Here is a 23,439-nt window from a genome sequence, read left to right as displayed (position 1 = left end):
CTCTTCTAGGAATATACAAGCAATTAAACTTCTATGAATTCATCCTATAAATACACTAGTACAAGTACCCAAAGAGGTATATGCAAGGATATCTACTAGAACATCTTTCTCTAACAGCAAGACTGAAAACAACTCAAATGTCCAAAGCTATGTATATAGTATGCTACCATCTGTGTTTTCTTAAAAGGATACACAAACACATATGTTTACGCATGCACAGAATTTTCTCTGGAAGGATATATGAAAAATTAGTATTTATTACCTCTGGGAAAGAAAACTGAGGGATCAGAGGTGGGAAGAAGTTATTACTTTCCACTACACATTTTGTACTGTTTGAAATATTCCCACGTGTTTTTATTTAATGTAGTAGTTACAAAATACTTATATAGCACAATTATATTTTGTCTTTAAAACTGTATCATATGGGGGCGCCTGGGTGGTTCAGTCGGTTAAGTGTCTGACTCTTGATTTCAGCTCAGGTCATGATCTGAGAGTCGTGAGACTGAGCCCTGCATTGGGCTCTGCGCTGGGTATGGAGCCTGCTTAAGATTCTCTCTCCCTCTCCCTCACCTTCTCTAAAAACAAAAACAAAAACAAAACAAAACAAAACAAAACACCAAACTGTATTATAATGTACATGCCCATTTACAGAAGTGCAGGGAAAAAACCCAAAGGGGAACACACCAAACTGTTAATAGGGTTTATCTCTGTGTAAAGAAAATAAAGAGTTCTTTAGGTTTTAGTATAGTTCCACAACTATTAGACTCTTCCAAAGAATGAAACTAAACATTATTCAGGATGATACTAACTAAACATTGTATCAGGATGATATAAAAAAAGTTTAAGACCAAATGTAAGTGAGGAGACTTCTAAGAATTGCCTCTGCAACCTCAATTCCTCCTAACACTTGGGCAGATACATGGCTGCCGGGCCCCTCCCTCCTGCCTGCACTTCTGCAACAGTGTTCTGGCAAGGCTTTGAATCTATTCAGGAAGTCTAGACTTTACTGCCAGAGTAAACTAGACAAAAATTCCTTTATTTCATTATATTTATCAGAAAGCTTCAGTACTACTTCCTACTATATTGGATTCCTTTTCCCTTTAAAAATTATATAATACACGGGATGCCTGGGTGGCTCAGTCCATTAAGCATCTGCCTTCAGCTCAGGTCATGATCCCGGGGTCCTGGGATCAAGTCCCACACGGGGCTCCTCGCTCAGCAGGGAGCCTGCTTCTCCCTCTACCTGCCGCTCCCCCTGCTTGTGCTTGCTCTCTCTCATTCTCTCTCTCGACAAATAAATAAAATCTTCAAAAAAAAATTATATATGTAAATACGAGAAAATTCAGATAACCAAGAATATACATCTATAGGTTTTATTTTATTTTTTTTAAAGATTCCATTTATCGGGGCACCTGAGTGGCTCAGTCCTTAAGCGTCTGCCTTCGGCTCAAGTCATGATCCCAGGGTCCTGGGATCGAGCCCCGCATCGGGCTCCCTGCTCTGCGGGAAGCCTGCTTCTCCCTCTCCCACTCCCCCTCCTTGTGTTCCCTCTCTTGCTGTGTCTCTGTCAAATTAAAAAGAAAAAGATTCCATTTATCTCTTTGTCAGAGAGAGGTGGCACAAGTAGGGGGAGCAGCCGGCAGAGGGAGCAGGCTTTCCGCTGAGCAGGGAGCCCGATGCGGGGCTCGATCCCAAGACCCTGGGATCATGACCTGAGCCGAAGGCAGACACCTAACTGACAGAGTCACCCTGGCATCCCTGTATTATTTTTTTAAAGATCTTATATGTTTATTTGAGAGAGTGAGTGCTAGAGAGCATGAGCGGGGGGGCGGGGCAGAAGGAGAAGCCGACTTCCCACTGAGCAGGGAGCCGGACATGGGGCTCAATCCCAGGACCCTGGGATCATGACCTGAGCTGAAGGCAGACGCTTAACAGACTGAGACACCCTGGCGCCCCTATAGGTTTTATATAAACATTTTGGTTTATATCCACAGTCCCCTCCTTATACACACACACGTATTTGTGCATACTATTTGATAATCTGCTTTATATAATACATCTCAAATCTACCTTTCAGTATGTTACTATACATAATACAACAGTTGCATGACATCCTATTATACAGATATTCATAACTTAATCACTCCCCCATTTTCGAATATGGTCATTCCCAAATTCTGGTAATTCTACTTTATTTAAAACAAACAAAACAAAACAAAAACCCCGGAAAAATTTATTTGCGCTACAAGATGTTATACAAACTACAGAAAACCAGGAAGTTACCCCAGACCTAGCCACCCTTGCACTATTAGTTTTTTATTTTATTTTGACCAGTGTTTTGATGTCTGTTTAGTCTTTTTCATAGGCATTCATTCCATTACTGAGTTTTTTTTTTTTTTAAGATTTTATTTATTTATTTGACAGAGAGCACAAGCAGGGGGAGTGACAGGGAGAGGGAGAGGGAGAAACAGGCTCCCGCTGAGCAGGGAGCCCAACGTAGGACTCTATCCCAGGACCAAGATCATGACCTGAGCTGAAGGCAGATGCTCAACCAAATGAGCCACCCAGGCGCCCCTACTCACTGAGTTCTTGCTATGTGCGAGGTTTTTGGTTTTTTTCTTTACTTTTATTCCATAACTATTTTTTTGTATTATATTACAAAAAAAAAACTTCATAAGCATTTTGCTGGTTAACAGTATCCCCAATCAATTTCTTTTTGTGGTTCTCAAACATCACTCCCAACATGGGTGTGGCCCTGTTTATTTATCCATTTCTCTACTGCTCAACAGATTTTGATTAATATAATTTTCTCATCCACAAAGTCCCAATTTACTTGGTTCACGTAATTTTTGTACAGTCTGGTAGTCATCACTGTAGCTTAATGCAAAATATATACAATGACCAACTATTCTATTTTTTTTTTAAGATTTTATTTATTTATTTGACAGAAAGAGACACAGCGAGAGAGGGAACACAAGCAGGGGGAGTGGGAGCAGCAGGCTTCCCGCAGAGCAGGGAGCCCAATGCAGGGCTCAATCCCAGGACCCTGAGATCATGACCTGAGCCGAAGGCAGACGCTTAATGACTAAGCCACCCAGGCACCCCTACAATGACCAACTATTCTAAAGTCTAAAGATTATCACTTTACTTCTACATAGCACATTATAGTGTTACAAATATATATATTTCCCCCCAACAATACATTTAACTGCCATAAGCCTGTCATTTTATCAATGGGAAAAGGAAGGCACAAGGAAGTCACCCCTAATGGACTTGCCCAAGGCCCTACAGCTATTCAGCTGCACTGACTAAACCTTGGTGCCCTAATAGGATTAAAATCAAATTTTATGTTCCTTTTGAATTTCCTCATACACCTACATCAGGGTTTCTCCTCCAGAAAGCCTTTCTCAACATCTTTCACCAACTCCTGTAACTATCCTCCCCGCATCCGAAACACACTTTTATCAGAGCACAAATAACACTTAATGACTGATTCCTTGCCCCATACTCAACACCCTCTGGAAAACAATCTTTTTCTTATTCATCTTCAAATACCCAGTACCTAATGCAGTACCTGACATAAAGTAGAAAGGCAACTGTTCAAAGAATGGAAAGAACACATTACAAGTGTTCAATAAATACTGTAAATATTTAGAGCACATCTAAACATCTGGTTGATCCAATTCAAATATGTTTCAGAGAAAGTCACACTCCATTGTATCTAAAACAAATCAGGTTCAAATATAAAACTTGTATTCAAAGAATAGATATTATCAATATAGAAAATATAATTCTTAAGTGCCACTTATATTAAGAGCAATACACTAGGGCGCCTGGGTGGCTCAGTTGGTTGAGCGACTGCCTTCGGCTCAGGTCATGATCCTGGAGTTCCGGGATCGAGTCCCGCATCGGGCTCCCTGCTCAGCAGGGAGTCTGCTTCTCCCTCTGACCCAACCCCCTCTCATGCTCTCTTTTTCTCTCTCTCAAATAAATAAATAAAATCTTAAAAAAAAAAAGAGCAATACACTAATAACAATACTTAGTAATTCTAAAACAGTTTAGATGCTTCTGAATAACTGTCTTAGGAGTCACAAGGTCTACCAGCTTAAGACTTAGCCATTTTATTATGACTCTGATTACATAACAACTTGAATGAGGGAGGTAACAAAATCAGTATAAACTGTTAATTATACTCACGTTAATGTGACATTTGCTTTCAAAATTCTCTTCTGTAGAACTTACAATTTTAGATCTGATTTTGCTCATTGCTTTATTTAAAAATTATAATTCTTAGGTCACTGGAATGGTCTTAATACTTCTGACTTGGTCCAGCCATCTAGAAACTGCCTACCAATCTGTGCAGAGCTCTTGTGCATGTTAGACATGTGCAAGAACATGCATGCAAGCTAGCAAGCACCATTTAATACAATTTAACATCTATTCCATAGTAGGATACTACAGGGAACAAAGTAAGGAGGTGGATGGTAGAGCTGTTCTATAGCTCAGAAGTATTGCTTCTCGAATACTAAAGTAAAAGTATTTCCACTTATAGTACCTATACAAAAAGCAATTCTTATTCCCAGGTACTCATGACCCACTTTGTTGAAAACCTGTGTTATCTTAGTCATACAGAGTTCCCATTCTGATGCTAAAATATGTATTTGTTTTAATGTAAAAATTTAAAAATTACTTACCAGTCAAATTACTTAACTCACCGCCCCCTCAATGAGCACAATTGAAGCTCCAAGAAGATGGGTCATGTTTATCTTGTGACTTCAAGTACCCCGGAATCATACCACTTTGTACCCTAAGGGTATTCATATCCCAGTTTGAGAAACAGGGATCTAAACAATTAAATAGCCATAACACTTAAAAGTGACCAACATGTCCCTACAATCCCATTCCCCAAACTCTTATGGCTAGTTTTCTCAACAGCTTTCCAAATCAGTATTTTCTTTTCAGCACTCATTAATATGTACTCTGTGTCAACACTCCTAAAAAAAACCTGCAGGGTACAAATTATTTCTGGAGTGACAGAATAATAGCACATAGCACCTTGTCCTTCCCATCTATCAATGTACCAAGCTGCCCGTGGAAAACAGAGATATGAAGAATAGTAGAGCTTTCACTCCTGTTCCCTTCCTCCTCTATTTGCTCCAGGCCCAGCTTTTAAGAAAAATCTTAGTAGTCATCACTTAGATGATTCATTCACACAAGCTTATCTAATGTCAGCATTTCTAATTCCCACCTCTCTTTTGCCGTTACACAAGTGCAATTAAACTATTTTCACATTTTTAAAACATTTTCACATTTTCTAGGGGATAAGAAAGATGTGCTTTCTGATAGCCTGAGAAGAGGTAATTTTCCTACCCAGAAACCTACTTTGTTGTTTATGAGATTCCAAAGCCTAGTATATCTCAACGTTTATAAGGCCTGTTTCAAGTTCCCTGTGATGTCCATTATATTTTATAACAGACATTGTAGGCTACAGTAAATTTTAAGTGACACTTTAAAACGTTTTTAAAAGTTATTCGTAATGACTATAACTGATGGAAAAATGGGTCATCAGCTGGGCTAACTCAAGTTAACTAAGACAACTTTTATCTAAGATGTCTCCCCAAGAACAGGATTCCATCAAAATTTCAAATTGCCCTAGGCCGTGGACTTTTGAGGTCATTTGCCAGTAGTTAAAAAATATATTCCAAGGGTTTCTGCAGAAAAACAACCATTTCCTGGGGTCTTTCTATGTACACACTCAGAATGGTACTTAATGCTTTACACACATTCTCATCAACTTGGAGAATAGCCTCTGTAACCGGTGTTGTTCTCTAACAAATGGGGACCGTAGGAGTAGAAAGGTTAAGTAACTTGCTCAGTGTCACCCAGCTAGTATATGGCAGTACAGTTCCAAACCAAGGACTCTAACTATAAAATCTGTATGGCCTCAATCACCCCACTGTCCTCCATCTCCTATACCCAAGAACAATATAGCAAATCCTCCAACCCCAGAAAGGATGTACTACTCTTATTTTCGAGACCAAGAAATGGAAAGAGCATTTACCTCTCCGTGACTGCAAAGTCAGTTTGAGGAGGGAAAACAGAACTCTCAAGCCCCTGGTTAGCAATCTGTCCACTAGTGCATCTTGTTCTTTGGCTCCAGATGTGTGATCATTCTAAAACAGAAACACAAATAATTTTATGAATACCAAATATACACAAATGCACATATAATATGAAAAGCAAAATGAGGGCAAGATGAAAACTGATAAAATTGGTTAAGAAACAATATACTTGTTAACAGGTCACATTACTAAATGAGGCATTCCATAAATTCTATCAAGCCAATAAAACACTGACACTTATTTTTTAGACATTTGCTTAATATATAAAGGATCTGTAGTTATCAGAACAGTACCCCAGTGGGGTGCCTGGCTGGTTCAGTTGGTGGAGCACGTGACTCTTGATCTCAGGGTTCTGGGTTTGAGCCCCAAGTTGGGTATAGAGAGTATTTAAAAAAAAAATCAAATCTTAAGAAAAAAAAGTACACCATTATGATCTTGCAAGCAGACAATGGCACATGTATGTATATTCAAGCTGACAAAAAATTAATTCTTATATAGTAATAGTCCTTTAACAGTATCATTGCCTTATCTTCAGCAAGTAGTGGCTTTACTGATTTAAGGTAGTTTACACCACAAGACTGTATTTTTCAGTTTAATTAAGATAACTATGGAGAGAGCTTTCACTGACTTGAAATTCCTAGAAGCATAGCAATGAAAATACTTTGTTAGCTGACATTTTCCTCCTTAAATTACAAATAAATGAACTGTCAAGCTTTAAGCTTCAGGCAACAGTAGAGTGGAACTTTTAGGAAGGAAGGAAGGAAGGAAGACTCACAAGTGAAATTAAAGTGCTAAAATTGAGTTAAAGAGTATCCAAAACAGGGGCAGCGGGGTGGCTCAGTCGATAAGCGTCTGCCTTCAGCTCAGGTAATGATCCCAGGGTTCTGGGATCGAGGCCAGCATTGGGATCCCTGCTCAGTGGTAAGCCTGCTTCTCCCTCTCCCACTCCCCCTGCTTGTGTTCCTGCTCTCGCTATCTCTCTCAGTCAAATAAATAAATAAAATCTTAAAAAAAAAAAGTTTCCAAAGAATCTGGCATACCTGGTAAAACGAGAAGGGAATCCATCTCATAATTAACTAAAGCCCATAAAACCAAGCTGATATAGTATTTTCTTAGATGAAACTAAAGAAGTCTTCTCCACTGAGGCAATTTACAACTTGAATTGAGGATTAGTGTATCTAGTCCAAGAAACACTTTTGTATCGGAGTCCATATATTGTTACTAGCATGCCTCAAAGGAGATGAGATTTTATGTACCTCACCATTCTTTTTTTTTTTTTTTAAAGAGGTGTTTGGTAGTCAAATCTTTTTTTTTTTTTAATGTTTTATTTATTTATTCATGAGAGTCAGAGAGAGAGAGAGAGAGGCAGAGGCAGAGGGAGAAGCAGACTCCCCGCCCAGCAGGGAGCCCGATGCGGGACTCGATCCCAGGACCCTGGGATCATGACCCGAGCCGAAGGCAGACGCTTAACCATCTGAGAGCCACCCAGGTGCCCCGTACCTCACCATTCTAAGGATGAATAAAAATGAAGATCAAGTATGGAAAAAATCACTATTCTTGGTGTATATATTAGCAGTCTATACGCATTGTTCCATCTTTGCACTCAAATACTAATCACTAAGAAAATGCACAAAGATACTGCCAGGGAAGATTTGAAGATAGTGACTAGATGAAGTTTAGGGATGTTTAGAAAAACAAATATGGTATGCCAAATCCACACATCCAACTGCAAACCAGGGTCTTCAAGGTTACACATTATTTGCCATTATTGTTCTTTCCAAGGCTGTATGATCTTTCTCGAAGTATTAAATTATGACAAATTTTAGTTGTTTGAAGACGGACCTGATTTCTAGCAAAAGAGCCTGAAGTCATCTGGGACCAAGATAGGTAAATAAGGTAGATAGATGATCAACTAAATTTCTGGTCTTAAAAAATGAAATGGAGGCTATAAAATGGATGATGGGGAGTGAATTTGACGCCAGCACCATCCCTAAAGCAAAACAAAACAAAACAGTCTCTAGGGTGCCTGGGTGGCTCAGTTGGTTAAGCGACTGCCTTCGGCTCAGGTCATGATCCCAGGGTCCTGGGATCGAGTCCGGCATCGGGCTCCCGGCTCAGCAGGGAGCCTGCTTCTCCCTCTGACCTTCTCCCCTCTCATGCTGTTTCTCTCTCGCTCGCTCTCTAATAAATAAAATCTTAAAAAAAAACCCAAAAAACAAAAACAAAACAAAACAGTCTCTAGAGGAGACTTTTTGCCAGCAGGCACCACTGTGCAAGGCTCTGCCACAGGACTCCTCCTTGAGGAGCCACAGGTGGCCTCTGTACTCCCAAAGATCTCCCTCATTTTGCCTGTTGTTTAAAGCAAAATCCTAAAGCTCTTAGAACTGGAATGCATCTTGGGGCATCTGGGTGGCTCAGATGGTTAAGCATCTGCCTTCGGCTCAGGTCATGATCCCAGGGTCCTGGGATTGAGCCCCATGTCTGGCTCCTGGCTTGGCGGGGAGCCTACTTCTCCCTCACCCTCTGTCTCTCCCCTGCTCATGCTCTCGCGCTCGCTCTCTGTATCTCTCTGTCTCAAATGAATAAAAAAAAAAAAATTGGAATGCACCTTAAGAATGACTTTTATAACTTCTAAATTTTCTTACGTTGGTTGAATAGACCCCTAAGGATGACTTTTACAATTCCTCTTGAATAAGCAGTATTTTCTTAAGTGGGCAAACATTCCTGTTGTAATCTTTCTCACATTACTGATTTAAGTAATAAGTTCCTTTGCATAACCTTATATCCTCAATTTATTCTCTGTAGATTTCATTTTCCAATAAAGTATGAATCCTGAAATACAGGAAACCTCAAAGAATAGCAACTCTGTAGACAAAGCCCATACCATTAAAACAGCATAAATGATATGAAAGACCAAGAAGATGATGACTGCATAGGGCAGAACTGAATGAAGAAACAAAACATGGTCTGTGGAGCACAACACTGACCAGGGAAAACAAGCTTTGCCCCTGGATCAATTACAGATCTTCTGGATTTTAATCTTTAACCCGAACAGAGCTTATTTTTATAAGTAAAACAGACCACCTGCCATCCACAATGTCAAAAGGAAAATAAAACCAAAAATCTCAAGAAATGCAAAAAATTACACAAATGGACTAATTTATTCGACAATTAAGCATGGTTCTATTCCCAAACCTAACACTTCATCAACACTACTGCATTCGTTAGTGCAATTTTACTTTTACCGGAGAGGAGGGGGAGAAGGAACGTTTTGTAGGGTTCAAAAAAGAGATGCTGAACTATAGAGGCAGATTCCTGCAAAATCCTACAGATTGAGATTACACACAGCAGACCCGACAACTTTGCTTAGCACCAGGCTGTTTTAATTTCCTCATACGCTTAACATAGCTTCAAAAAAAAAAAATTAATCAAAACCTTCCTCTCCCCAAAGCAACCCGAGCTGACACATCAACTACTGCAGGATACTGTATTAAAGTACTAGAACATTTCAGGAAAATAAAAAACTATGGCAATCCAACAGGAAGTTTTTTAATCATTCAAGAAGACACTTAAAGACAGTAAATTTAATATACATGCCCTGTTTAACTTCTTTTACCGCCTATAGGGGACGTAGATTTTTAACTTTCCTAGTTGATTTAAACTCAAAGCATGAAGACTACGTATGCGAATGTTTACTTAATGCTGCACTCTGGGCTACAGGAAGTCAGCTACTAAAGTGTAGTTACATTAGGCGTAGATATTTATAAACCAACTGCAACTAGTGACCTAGGATTCAATTACAACACCAACCCTCGTATTTCAGTGTATGGGCAAATTACCAGTGGAGTCAAGAATAAATTCATTCTGCCCTACTGACGCTTTAGATCGGGTTGCACAATCTCGGGGCAGAACTGCCTTCGTCTAGCCCTAAAGCATCAGGTACTAAATACTGTACTAAGTTAGCGTCAGGACATTTTAAAGCGGGAAGGAAACTCAAGGGTCGCCTGAACCAACTTAGCCAGCCCATAATCCCGAATTCAGGAATTTGTCACGTCACTTGAGATCAGAACGAAATTAAGTTTTGATCCCTTTGAGATCTCTTAGCGCACAAAGTCAGGCTATCACTACAAGGGGAGTCCGACCCTGGCTGTAGAAAAACTACTTGGTGCGGAACTCGAGTCTCTTCCGCCCACCGTGGGGGACCGCACCGGTCAGGTCCAGCGAGGAGCCCCGCCGCGAGTTTGGGGGCGCAGCCGGGCCCGGCGGGGGCGGCGAGCGCGCGTCCCCCCGCCCGCTCAGGCAGCGTCGAGGCGCGAGCAGCTCAGCCAGCCTTGCAGAGGGAGCTCTCGACAGCTCTGGGGTCCCTCTGCTCGCAGCCGCAGCAGCGCCGCCTGCGCCACTCGGCGGAGACGGAGACCAGCGGCGGCGGTGCGCGGACTGGGAGCGACCGCCAAGCAGCCGAGCGGCAGGGGTATGCTCGCAAAGCGGCCGGGTAGGTTCCGGGGACCGGGCAGGCTGGAGGAGGGGCAGCCCGAGAGGCGTCGGCCAGGGCCCGACACCCATACTACACGGAAACCGGGCTGCGCGCACGGCGGCAGTGGGTCCGGACCCTACAGCAAGGCGGGCGCGGGAGCCGGGACACGGAGATCGCCTTTCGGCTGCGGCCACCCGCCGCGGGAGGGGCGGAGGGCAGAGGGCGGGCCGCGGCCGGGCAATCAGTCGGGCCAAGAGCCGGCCTCGAGGGCAGAGACAAAGGAAGGAAAATGGAGTCGCCGGCGCGCGGGCCTCTGTTGCCGCCGCCGCCGCCGGAGGCCTAGCGCGCCGCCAGGAGGGAGGCCTAGCGGGAGGGTGTTGGGGGGGGGGCGGCCGGGCCGCGGCGGCGACGGGCAATGGCGGCGGCCGCGCCGCAGCAGGGACGGTAGAGGGAGACAAACACCCCCCGGCGGCGGCGCTGGCGCCGGGCTGCAGCCAGCGCCGACCGGAGCGGCCCCATCGTGACACCTAGAGGCGGCCCGCGAAACCTCCTCCACCCCGGGCCCCCTTACCTCCGCGCCACACCCCCTGCAGCGCCCGCTCCGCCGCCGCTCCACCGCTCCGGCCACCCGGCGTCCCCGGCCAGCTCCGCGCACCCGCACCGGCTACCGCCACCGCCGCTGCCGCCAAAGAAGCAGCTCCGCGCACGGTTTAATCGCTCCACAGGCTCGGGCACAAAATGGCGGCGGCGCGGTGCAGTGCGCCTGCGTCGGCGCTGCCGGGGCCGCGGGTGCTGATAAGGGAAGGGACGGGTGGGGGGGCCGGCCGGGCGACGAGTGGAGGGCGGGGGAGGAAAGGTGAGGGGAGGGGTTGGCGCAGGGCAGCATGGGAGGCGGCCCCGGGCGCCAACTTTCAAAAGCGGGCGCGATGGCGTCACGGGACGCGCCGCGAGTCGCGTCACGCCGCACGCGCCCTCCCGCGCCCTCGCCCGGTCGCGCGTGGGCTCTGCGGGCGCCGCGACGTCCGGGCTCCCGCTGGGTGGGGCTTCCTGGGCGGAGGCCGCCGCCTCTGGGCTGTACAGGATCCCAGGCTTGTTTGACCTGGTTCTCTAGCCGCAGTCTCCCGCCCTGAACCCGTAAAGGGGGGTTGGGGGTGGGAGGGAGGGTGTTTGGAGGAAGCGCGCGCCGGGCTAGTTGGTGGAGCAGAGGCGGTTCTTGGTCCGGGCCCCGCCCAAGTCTCCGCCCTAGCCGGGCCGGACCCTCCCTCCCAGCTCCCCACCGCTGCCAGCCACGGTGTTAAGGCCGGACTGGTCCCCGTACACTCCCAGCTCCTCAGAACTGTACAGCGCCCGCGAGAGAGAGCGAGAAGGGCTGTCCTTGCCCAGCGGCTTTTGAGGGATCTCTCCGCTTCCTAAAACCGGGTGCAAGAGAAGGCATGGGCTTCCCCTTGGTGTCACCAGGCCACTTCAGCCAAGAAAGGCCAACGGAAGATCAGATGTGATGCTTATACACCACCGTACCGGTCTTTTGCCAAAACGACTTTCTTATTTGGCGTGATTTAATGCTGTATTTTAAAACGTAAATTTCTTGTCTCTGCTCGAGAGTTAAGTTCTCTGTGGGCGGCGCCCTTCAGCCCTTCAGCCTTACAGTGCGGTCGTCCCTCCCCCTCCCCAGGAAGCACCTGTGGATTCTACCCAACCAGCAATGAAGTTCACCGACCGCAGACTGGAAGATGTTCTGGTGACCCAGATAGGAGAGCCTTTGGTACTTACGGGAATCTGACTCAGGACTGTATTCTGAACTCCCATACCTTAGATGTCACGGACAACAAACGGACCCAGCATCAAGGAGACAGTTTTTGCTCCATTCAGCTGATTGTTCCATTATGAGGATGCCAGTCCAATATTGACATTTTCTCGGGGTTTTGTTGAAAAAGGGAATCAGAAATCTAGATTTTTGTAATGTAAAATCTTCAGGTACTTAGATGTTAGCAACTCAGGTGTTTTTAAACTGTATGAGCTGATTAAACCATATATATGTGTGTGGGCTATCACTTGGAGGAAAGAGTGAAGAGAAATTCCAAGGCCAGATCCTAGACACTCCAGCATTTAGAAATAGGATAATGGAGAAGGAAACTGAAAGGGGGCAGCCAGGAAGACAGAAAAAAATCCACAAGCGTGTTGAATTTGGAATCCATGGGCAGAGAAGGTTTCCGTAGGGGGGAGTGGTCAACTGTGTCTAGTGCTGCTGAGAGGTCAACTTGGGCCAGAGACATGGCTTTTGGATTGGTCACCTTGGAATTCAATGGAGAATATTATTGGCGAATTTGACTTGATTCATGTTGGTAAATTGAGACTTGGACCTCACTAGAATGGGTTGAGAATGAATGGAAAAGTAAGGAAATAGAGACAGCACACGTAGGCAACGTGAGAATTTTGCTGTGAAGGGAGCAAAGAAATTTAGGGATAACTGTGGAAAGATATGGGCTCAAGGGAAAAGATGTTTTAAAACATGGTAGGGTTCTGGAGCATGTTTATGTGCCATTGGGAGTGATACAGGAGAGAGAAGGCTTGCTTGACCTATACAGGAGTGAAATCCATGAGAGGATATAAGGAAACTAGGAGGACTAACCTTGGATAGGAACAGGATGCTTCCATTGTGATAATTAGGGTAATAAAGGTGAAGACTGACGCAAATGCTGGTGAGGGTAGGGGGAGCAAGTGTACAACTTTCCTAGTAGGACTGCCTTGGCAGCATTGGGTACCTATTTGAAGTTTGTGATCATGAATTTAAAGTTAAACCAGTTGGCCTAGTATGTGGTTTTTTCCAGCAATATTTAGCTGCTTGGGTACAGACATGCATGAAAGAGATAATTTCGTTTCTCAACACCAGGGCCCAAGTTTTCTGGTTCCTAATCTCAGGTACTTGCCTCATTAATCACTTAATATTCTAGAAATGTGTGAATATTTGAAAAATTTACATGTGACCCCTTTTTCTAGAAACCAAATGATCCCATTTATCTCTTACGTATACCCGAGGACTCAAAAATAAAGGCAAACTTAGTGGAAATTACCAGATACCTCTGGAATATTTGCATCTTGCATTTTCTTCAGCCCTCCACCCCAAACACCTCCTGGTATACCTAGAAGCTATGTACTGGGAACAACAAGGCTGACTTGCACTTAAATTCTTAGCTTCTTTTTCTTTCTGGCACCTTTAATAAATCTGATTAATAAACTTTCCATAAGACTTTACTTCAAACCATCTTCCTTATCTTTAAGAGTAAGCTATAAGAGTGTCTTCTAAAGCTTTAATATGGGCAAATATAAGTCAGTGTATTTAGATGGAAAAAGCTTCAACTATATTTACAATGATATTTACAGCTGCTATGGCCTGAATGTTTGTGTCCCTCTCAAAATTCATATTTGAAATCCTAATGCTCAATGTGATGGTATTAGTAGATGGGGCCTTTAGGAGGTACCTAAGTCATGAGGGTGGAACCCTCATAAATAGAATAAATTCCTTGTAAAAGAGGCCTAATAGAGATCCCTAGTCCCTTCCACCATGTTAAGGACATATCCAGAAGGCAACGGCTGTGAACCAAGAAGGGGGGCTTCATTAGAAAGCAACCATGTTGGTACCTTGATCTTGGACTACCCAGCCTCCAGAACTGTGAGCAATAAATTTGTTGTTTATAAGCCACGAGCCAGTGGTATTTTGTTATAGCAGCCTGAGACAACTGTATTTATAACAACTATATCAAGGGCGCCTCGTTGGCTCAGTTAGTAGAGCGTGTGACTCTTGATCTCAGGGTTGAAAGCTGGAGCCCCACACTGGGTGTAGAGATTACTTGAAAGTAAATCTTTAGGGGTTCCCAGGTGCCTCAGGCGGTTGGGCGTCTGACTCTTGGTTTCCGCTCAGGTGGTAATCTCATGAGTCCCAAGATCGGGCCTGCACGGGGTTCTATGCTAAGTGGGAAGTCGGCTTGAAGATTCTCTGCCCCTTCCCCCATGCCTGCTCGCACTCTCTGATAAATAAATCTTTAAAAAAAAAAAACTATCAATTGTATGACCTCTGAAGCATCAGTTAGAAGCCAAGAGTGGGGTCCAAGTGGCCTTGGAGCCTGCTTTCTGAAGACAAAGATCCCAGGTGCTATTCTGACCCAGGGCTGAGAAAATGCTGAGGATCACTAGAAAGGAACAAAAGGAAATGTTTTCTTCTCCTTGTAGGAAACAGGGATATGTCCTATTTCATGGAATTGACTCCAAAGACCAAGAAATGGAGAGCCAAACCAAAAGGAGAGGATGCTTCAGGCTGGACAGAAACAAGCTGAGAGCAAAAGGTAATATGAAGAGAGCCTGTGAAACCACTAGGAAAATAAAAATAAGGACAGATTTGTTCCCTGCAGTACTACTCCAGACTACCTCACCAACGAGAACTTTGGGTAATTTAAAGCCACTCTGTGATTTAAGGAAGAATTCTTCTCATGAACTCTACGGTTTGTAGTCCACAGGAGTCCAGGGCATTATCAGCTGGGGCTGTCAGCTTACCACATGGCAGCGTGAAGTCACCATGTTCCAGGATCTAGTCCTCAGCCTCATGGGCAGGACGAGAAATGTAGTCAGTATCGTAAGAGTGTATTCCTTCCTTAGGGACTTGTCGGGTTCACAGGAGCTTGATGGATAAGCAGAGGGCTGCTTTACTAACTGGCAAGTGGACCAGTGTCCTTGTGCTGGCAAAAGGCATGTTCTTTCCCTACAGGAGAGCCTCCTGGGAAGCCAAATTACTAGAAAGCTTGGTGAGCAGTTGATTAGATTAAGAGATGTAAATTATATAACTTAAATGTTTAATATTGCCCTCTCTAGATGCTAGAGTCAGATTGTCCAGGATTGTAATCTTATCTAGGCTCTTTATTAGTTGTGTGATCTTGGGTGAATTATAACAACTGCAGATTTCTTCTCTAGGAGATAGGATGATAATTGTACTTCACACAGGATTAAACAAGAAAATGCAAGTAAAGCTCTTGGCATAATTCTAGACACCAGTGATCGTACAAAAAATGTAAACTATTATTATTTTACTGTTATGCTTCTTGTTACCTACCTTCACTCCCAAATCATCCTTCTAGTGGACACGGTCTTTCTAGATTCATTAACAGAATCAATTACTGACTGGGCTTTCCTTGGCCTGGGAGCCATTCTTTCTGGGAAAGGTGTACTTTCTGCTGTAATTCTTAGAAAACAATTCTATTTCCAAGATCTTCCTTGGTTCCCCCCGTTGCCCCATGTAAAGTCTGCAATTATTACGATCACTTATGTTTTGTTTTGTTTTTGTTTTTAACTCTTTAAGCAAGAAAATCAACAATGGAGGAGAGGTGTTGATTTTCTAAGTAAAAATGGACAGGAATCGGGGCGCCTGGGTGGCTCAGTTGTTAAGCGTCTGCCTTCGGCTCAGGTCATGATCCCAGGGTCCTGGGATCGAGCCCCACATTGGGCTCCCTGCTTGGCGGGAAGCCTGCTTCTCCCTCTCCCACTCCCCCTGCTTGTGTTCCCTCTCTCGCTGTGTCTCTCTCTGTCAAATAAATAAATAAAATCTTAAAAAAAAAAAAAGGGCAGGAATCTTCTTGCCCACTTTGGGAGTAAGACCTAAAGTTACACCTGAATACCCCTGTTGTGTCTGTATCTATTATGTGAGATAGAATCCAATGTAGCAAACATTTATTGAGTACCTGCTGTTCTAGGCACTGGGGATATAAAAGTGACCCAAAATGTGTTCCTGTCCTTGAACTCAAAGTTTAACTGGTCAGATTGGTAAAAAACAAAACAAAACAAAAAACAATTATTGTGAAAATGGTTATAATGGAAAGAAGTGGATTCACAGATAAAGGAGTAAATCATTCTCATTTCAACTGGGTGGTAAAGGATCAGAAGGCATTAAAAAGCAAGGCAAAGGCATGTAAGGTGAAAAGGAGCCATAATCAAGAGCATAAAAGGGCACAAGAATGTTGGGAGACAGCAAGTCATTCTACACCATTGAACTAGGGACACTAAACCTTTTTTTGGACACTAAACCTTACGAGACATTTGGAAAGTTTTCACAGTGTCAAGGGGAACCACTTTCTCCTAACATTTTAAAGACCTGCCCTTTCATTATCATCTCCTACCCAGACCACAAGGATTTTTTTCTTTACTGATGTCTACTTTCTTTAGACCCCTGTAAAAAGCCATGTTTATTTTCTTACCTCTTAGCTCAAATTACTGCTTTCTAGAGTCTAAAGGACTTTACCTAGACCTACATCCCACACTGGGGGATGTGCTCTTTTGTTTTCTGTGCTCTAACCTGCATTTTTCAGGCATGCATTGATCACCTTTTAATAATCCATCTCATCGGGGCGCCTGGGTGGCTCAGTCGTCAAGCGTCTGCCTTCAGCTCAGGTCATGATCCCAGAGTCCTGGGATTGAGCGCCACATCGGGCTCCCTGCTCAGCGGGAAGCCTGCTTCTCCCTCTTCCACTCCCCCCTGCTTGTGTTCCTTCTCTCGCTTTGTCTCTCTCTGTCAAATAAATAAATAAATTAAATCTTTTAAAAAAAATAATCCATCTCATCTGTACGTCTTTCATTTTGCAAAACATCTTCATGTCTGCCCTTTCAGTTGATGTTCACAGCTCCGTTTGAGGAGCCAGACACAGTTTTGTCCTAAACTCAAGAAATGATGTGACTTGCTCCGAGTCGTCCAGTAACTTGTTGGAAAAACCAGAAATGAGTGCTCAGATCTTCCAGCCCCAGCCCCCTCTCTTCCAGTTCTTTCAATGGCTGCTCAGAAGTCCTCACTGTCCGATAACATTTCCATTTCTATAGGGATCCTCTAGAGATGATGCTTTAGCTCAGTTTGCCTTGGAAGGGCAAGAGGTAGGGGAAAGGAGGTCTATCAGGAAGGCTCTGTGCATCTCTGCTCCCTCATGCTCTCCCACATCCCTAAATGTTATGGGATTAGTTTAGAGGAAATGGTTTCTGCCCCTAAAAAAGTTGGACACTATTGCCTTAACTCAAAGGAAGGGCTTTAATGATGAAAATTTCAGGCATTTGGAAGGCAGATAGCAGAAGTGTTTGGACTGATGAATTTTTAATCTAGAAGTATGTTCTGAGCAACTGCTTGAGATAACAGATCAATGCCCATGCTGGGTAGTACTGGAGAGAGATGCTGTCCCTAGCCCTCAAATGCTTTACATTTTGTCTTAGCCTATAGAGGCCAGACTAAACTTCATGAGCATTAGTAGCTAAAAGTCAAGGACGGAGAGGCAAGTATAAGATATGACTACAAGTGTGGGGGGAAACAGATTGGTCACTGACCATCGCAGTAGTCATGTAAGACTTAACAGTAAAGCAAGGATGACTCTCAAGCTTCTGCCTCCAGCCCACGCCCTTATCTTCTTGCCCTGGATCTACATTTCCAGCTTCTTTCTGGTTACTTCCTGCTGGAAGGCTCCCTCGTCACCTTACCGGCCTTGTTACTCACCTCCCAACCTGCTTCTGATATAAGGGCTCTCCCTTTTTAGTGAAAGATATGACCATCCAGCCATCACCAGGCCAGAAACTTGGGCTTCACTCACCTCCCACATCCTATCATCACCAAACTGTTTTTCCATTTTGCTTTTGGAACATCTCTTCACTAGCCTTTCCATCCCTGCTGCCTCCATCTGGCCCAGACTATCAGTCTCCTAACTATGCCTTCAGATGCCTCGCTGCTTCCTGCTTCCTCTCTCCACACAACTGCTAGAATGACCTTTCCAAAGAACAGATGTGATCACAAAATTCCCCTGCTTCCAGCCCACAGATGGGTCTCCAGTGCCCTGGGGGTAAATTCTAAACCCCACAGCCACTCCACAAGGCCCTATGACAAGCCCCTGCCCACCTCTTCAGCCTCATTTTTTAAGACTTTATTTTTAAGTAATTTCTACACCCAATGTGGGGCTTGAACTCACAATCCCGAGATCAAAAGTTGCACGCTCCACTGACTGAGCCAGCAGGTGCCCCTCTTCAGCCTCATTTCTAACGGCTCCCTCTGGCCCCTGTGGATTTAACTTGCTTGCCTCCTCAACCAGTTCAGCCTCAGCTCTCCTTCCCTATATTGTACCATGCTCAGGCTTCCATTTTATTCCTTAATTGGGATCCCAGTGTAAAAGTGCATTCTAAAACACTGTGCTTTGTAGGGTACATGGGGGTATTTTGAGTGTCCAGGCTTTTTCTGCATTAAGCACGGTAGTGTGTGTGTGTGTGTGTGTGTGTGTGTGTGTGTGTGTGTGTGTGTGTGTATATATATATATATGAGGATATAAAATAAGTAATTGCAATGGGGTGTGATTAGTACTAGACTAGGGGAAGTGCAGGCTCCCATGACAGGAGCATAGTGGAAGAGCAAGCTCCTGAAGAAATCTGTGATGTCTAGGTTGAAGCCTATTCAGGTGAACAGGCACTAACAAGGCAAGATGAAGGGGGAAGAGCATACCACGAGGGGCAAGCCAGCCCCACAAGAAGGCTCCAGTGCAGAGCAAGAAGTTAAGTGGCATAGGGGCGCCTGGGTGGCTCAGTCGTTCAGCGTCTGCCTTCGGCTCAGGTCATGATCCCAGGGTCCTGGGATCGAGCCCCGCACCGGGCTCCCTCCTCGGCGGAAAGCCTGCTTCTCCCTCTCCCACTCCCCTGCTTGTGTTCCCTCTCTCGCTGTGTCTCTCTCTGTCAAAGAAATAAAATTAAAAAAAAAAAAAAGGTGGCATAACTGAAGCTGGCTTTGTGTCCAGGTTGAGGGGCCTGGACGCTTCCCTAGGAGAAAAGAAAACCTGTGCGGTGGGTTTTAGAAATCACTCTGATGAACCATGGAGAATGGATGGAAGAAGGTTAAGACCAGAGGCAGGAAGCCTGTGAGGGGGCAGTTTTAGTGTCTCAGTAAGAGGTCAACATGTCCCGTATCTGAGTGGTGCCCATGGGGTTAATAAAGAGTGGACAGAATTTAGAAATATTTAGGGCGATAATTGAGAGGATTCCGGTGGCTGGGATGAGAGGACAGATTGTGTGGCTGGGTAGCTGGTAACCTCAAGAGACCTGGAGGAGAACTAGGTTTTGAGATACTGAGTTTGATTTTGAGCATGCTGAGTTTGAAACACCTTGGCTATTCAAAAGGAGGTGTCCAGTCAGCAGTTGGACATGGGAGTGAGGAGAGAGCCATGTGAATCATTGGCATACAGCCTTAGCATATAGATGGAGCCAGAGAAACAGATGAATGTGTTTCAAGAGAGAACAGGAAAGGGCCTGGAATGGAATCCTGGGGAGTGATATTTGTAAGAGGATCCTTGAGGAGGAGGTGGCAGAGAAGGCTGTAAGGAGATTCAGAGGATATAGCTAGAAACGTACATGTTAGCCATAGCAATTCAGCTCCTTATTCAGTGGCTCTAAGTCAGCATTTTTTTTTTAAAGATTCTATTTATTTATTTGAGAGAGAAAGAGAGGGAAACGGAGCACGGGCAGGGGTAAGGACAGAGGGAGAAGCAGACTCCTCACTGAGCAGGAAGCCCGGGGCTTGATCCCAGGCCCCTGGGATCATGACCTGAGCTGAAAGCAGACGCTTAACTGGCTGAGCCACCCAGGCGCCCCTAAGTCAGCATTTACTGGGAGTCCATATGCCCTGAGTGTATTCAGAGACAAGCGAGACTTGACTGTTGACATCAAACTCAAATGTGGCCACCACCACATTGCAACCTTCTGAAAAAAGAGGCCCCTCTCTTGCCGGCCAATGACCGTCTTATTTTCTAAATGAAAGACTGTTTTTCCATAGCTGGAGTCCTTACCAAGCTCACTCTTCCGTATTACCCAGGCCCAGAAGATCTGGGTCCGGCAGCTGAGCCACGATGGGCAGATGGCCTGAATAGGACACTCCAGGGCTGTCTGGGGGTGGGGGCAGGGGGAGGGGGAGGGCGCATGTCATATGCCTAGGGTTCAGCAAATTGTACCCACGCACCATGCACAGAAACACACAAGGAAGGCACCCCCACTCTGTGGGTGAGACAAAGAAGCAGTCCTTCTCCCACGTGCCAACCCATCTGCTTCTTTGCCTTCCCAAACATGCCTTTTTTCCCTTTTTTTTTTTTTTTTGTTCTCTACAGCTTTGAAAACAGGAGGAAGAAGAGTGGGAGACAGGAGAAAAGGTAAGATTAGAAGAGGGAAGGAGAGGAGAAACGGGAGGCCCCGGTGACCACCGATACAATAAACTGCGTCCTGGACCACCACAGCCTGGTCCCTTTTTGCAATGCAGACTTATGTTTTGTCCGGGGAGAGCCCCAACGATGATGGCTAAGGTGTGGCTGTGGCCTTGATGGCCTTGATTGACGGGGTGCTCCTCCATGTGTCACACTTCCTCTTCCTCACAGAGCCTGGCACAGGCTCCACAGGACAGCTGGGCATAGGCTTTCCCTGCCCCGGTGCCTTTGACTCCTGATGGTGTCACCAGCCCCCCACTCCCATCACCTGGGGCAGCAGGAATGAGTGCCTCCCTGAACCTTGAGGAGGTGGCGGCAGAGAAGGCCGTGAGGAGATTGAGGATATAGCTAGAAACGTACACGTTAGCCATAGCAATTCAGCTCCTTATTCAGTGGCTGCAGTGTAGGAGGTAGGGGGAGTACCCTGTGGGAAGCACTTGTGAGGCTGTGTGTGTGTAGGGAGGGGAGGATACAAGAGGGAGGATGGGTTCTCCCTGCCCTCCACTACCCACAGACATGCGCCTAGGTGTAGGAGGCCATTCAGCCTGACCTCAAGGCATTGAGGGGGGCGGTCTGAGTGGCTGTTCTGGGGTTGATCCACATAACCCTGAGCTAAGTAGGCTTGATGAGGCAAAGGCCAGACACTCTTCTTGCCTTTGCATTGACAGTCCTTCACCGGTATCTGGCTTTGCTCACGGTGTCTTCTTTCTGGCTCCTGACCCTCACACCCACCCTCAGCTAGAGCTGAATACTCCTTGTAGAGGACAGAGAGGGGCCCTGTCCTTTCTCAGCACTGGAAAGCAGGCCATTCAGATTTTTGGTGACAGCCCCATTTGACCTCTGGCTGGGATATTTTTCCATCCTCTACGTCTTGCCCAGGCCGTCCTCTCCTGTGGATTGAGCCGTGAGCTCGTGATGGCCCCGTCACCCCTGTCTGCACTTTCCCAGGACCTGGTCAGCCAGTGTTCACTTCCTCTTTCCCCACCACACAGGCTACGCACGCTTCGAATCCAAGTCGACAGTCCTGCCCTACCAGTGGGCCTCTTGTGGGGCCTCAGGCCTGAGGGGCTCCTTGGGGTGGTTCTGGGACCCGAACCTTCCTGCAGGGGCCCTTGGGGCAGGCCCAAGCTCTAGCCAACTTTGGGTGCTGGTTTGGTCTCCATGACTTGTTTGCTTTCTCCATCCCCTGCCACTCTAGCCGACCACCCAAAAAGCTGAGCTGCACATCGTCCCCCATCCCCTCCATGCCACCCTTCGTAGTTACAGAGGGAACACAGCACTGTGCTGGTGTGCTGAGAGTGTCTGCCCGCCCCCACCCCCACCTCAGCCCCGACTCTTCTGGAATGAGCCACCTGCTTCCACACACAGGTGTTTCCTGTGCTCCTTCCTGTTGGCCGTTTTTCTGCTCAGCGTGGCTTCCCCAGCAGGTGGTTAAAGGCCCAGCCAAACCTCCTCATACACAGCACTAAAACACGGGGGAGCAGGGTTCCCTGGGGATCTGGGTCACCCCCTCCCCCAGCCTCCTGGGAGGGGGCCGTTGGCAGCTCATTGGCTCCTCTTGAGTGCAGGCGCACACACTTTCCCCAGTGTGCCCCACTTGTGTGCTGACACCACGGGCACTGAGACACCAGCGTGGGCTCCGGAAGTAGGGAGGGCCTGTTTTCCTTGCCCCTGGGTAATAATGAAAGCTCAGAGGGAGAGGGGAAGGGTAGAGAGCCTGTTGTCCAGCCTTGGGCGTGGGCCCCCTCCAGCCCTCTTTGGAACAGGCCTGCCACCCTGAAATCCCATCCCCGCCGTCCGCCTACCCCCCACTGAATTCTTAACCTCCTGGGGTTAACACACTCACGTGCCAGGCAACTCTGGGAAGAGGTGAGCCCTCTCCCTGGAGCCCTGCTTCCTGAAGCAGCAGTCTGCCCACTGTCAGGGGTGGGGAGCTCAGGGTTCAGTCAGGTTTGTTACTACGGAGAGGAGAGGCAGCTTGGGGAGAGAAAAAACTTGCTGTTTAGGGTCACGGGGGCAGCTATTCATGTTTCCTGCTTCCCAGGCCCCAGCTCTCCCCCTCTGCAAGGATCTCCCCTTTCCTCCTATCTAGCCCTCCAGGAGCTCCTTGCTCTCATCTCAGCCACCTTGGTAGGAAGCTGCTGCTGCTAAGGGAAGACCCAGAAGCCTGGCCGTTCGCTGACGGGGTTCTGCTGCCCCCTTCTGGCCAGAAACTCCAGTCTTCCCCACGGTCGTTGCAGCCGGCTTCATCTGCCTCCAGGCCACCTGGAGCTAGCTGCTAGGGAGCCATTACCAGGACTGGCACCTCTGGGCTTTCTCTGGGCCAGCTCCACAGGTTTGGCTGCAGCCTGGGCCCACAGCTTCCAGGCCCAGGGCACCCCCGGTCTCCAGACTGGGCCTCGTCAGCAACACCCAACCACCGTCTTCCTCTGCTCTCTTTCCCAACCCCAGTTCCAGCCTCTGGGCTCTCTTCTGCCTGAATTTCCAGGGCCAAAGCACATGCCATTGTCACAGCTGGGGGTGCAGATACACTAGTGTCAGGAAGCGCCATAGCCAGAGGGTGCTGGAGCAGAGGTCAGGAAGGCACCAGGCCAGGCCA

At 46.3% G+C, this 23,439-nt stretch overlaps 1 protein-coding gene and 1 non-coding gene across 5 annotated transcripts in view; one reads left to right on the top strand and one right to left on the bottom strand.

Annotated features, from left to right (window-relative positions):
- Positions 1–11,364, bottom strand: part of CTCF (CCCTC-binding factor) — a 49,269-nt gene extending 37,905 nt beyond the window's left edge. For 2 of the 3 annotated variants that reach the window (XM_028095147.2, XM_028095161.2), the window contains exons 1-3: positions 11,168–11,364; positions 6,062–6,173; positions 4,695–4,807 (exon numbers count right to left, since the gene is read on the bottom strand). The gene's annotated coding sequence lies outside the window, so the exon portion shown is untranslated. The remainder of the gene's footprint in view (positions 1–4,694; positions 4,808–6,061; positions 6,174–11,167) is intronic. The other variant, XM_028095156.2, reaches the window with a different exon arrangement.
- Positions 10,444–23,439, top strand: CTCF-DT (CTCF divergent transcript). 2 transcript variants are annotated; one of them, XR_015769130.1, is made up of 3 exons: positions 10,444–10,614; positions 14,824–14,936; positions 20,748–23,439. It is a non-coding gene; the product is annotated as a CTCF divergent transcript (transcript). The 2 variants fall into 2 exon arrangements; XR_015769131.1 differs by lacking the exon at positions 20,748–23,439 and having other exon boundaries at positions 14,824–15,905.

Source organism: Eumetopias jubatus, unplaced genomic scaffold, assembly GCF_037043125.1.
Source record: "Eumetopias jubatus isolate StellerSeaLion01/CBP00866 unplaced genomic scaffold, mEumJub1_p1.0 scaffold_10, whole genome shotgun sequence".
NCBI classification, from domain to species: domain Eukaryota; kingdom Metazoa; phylum Chordata; class Mammalia; order Carnivora; family Otariidae; genus Eumetopias; species Eumetopias jubatus.
Note: the sequence above shows the minus strand (reverse complement) of the source record. Positions and strands in the feature narration are given on the sequence as shown.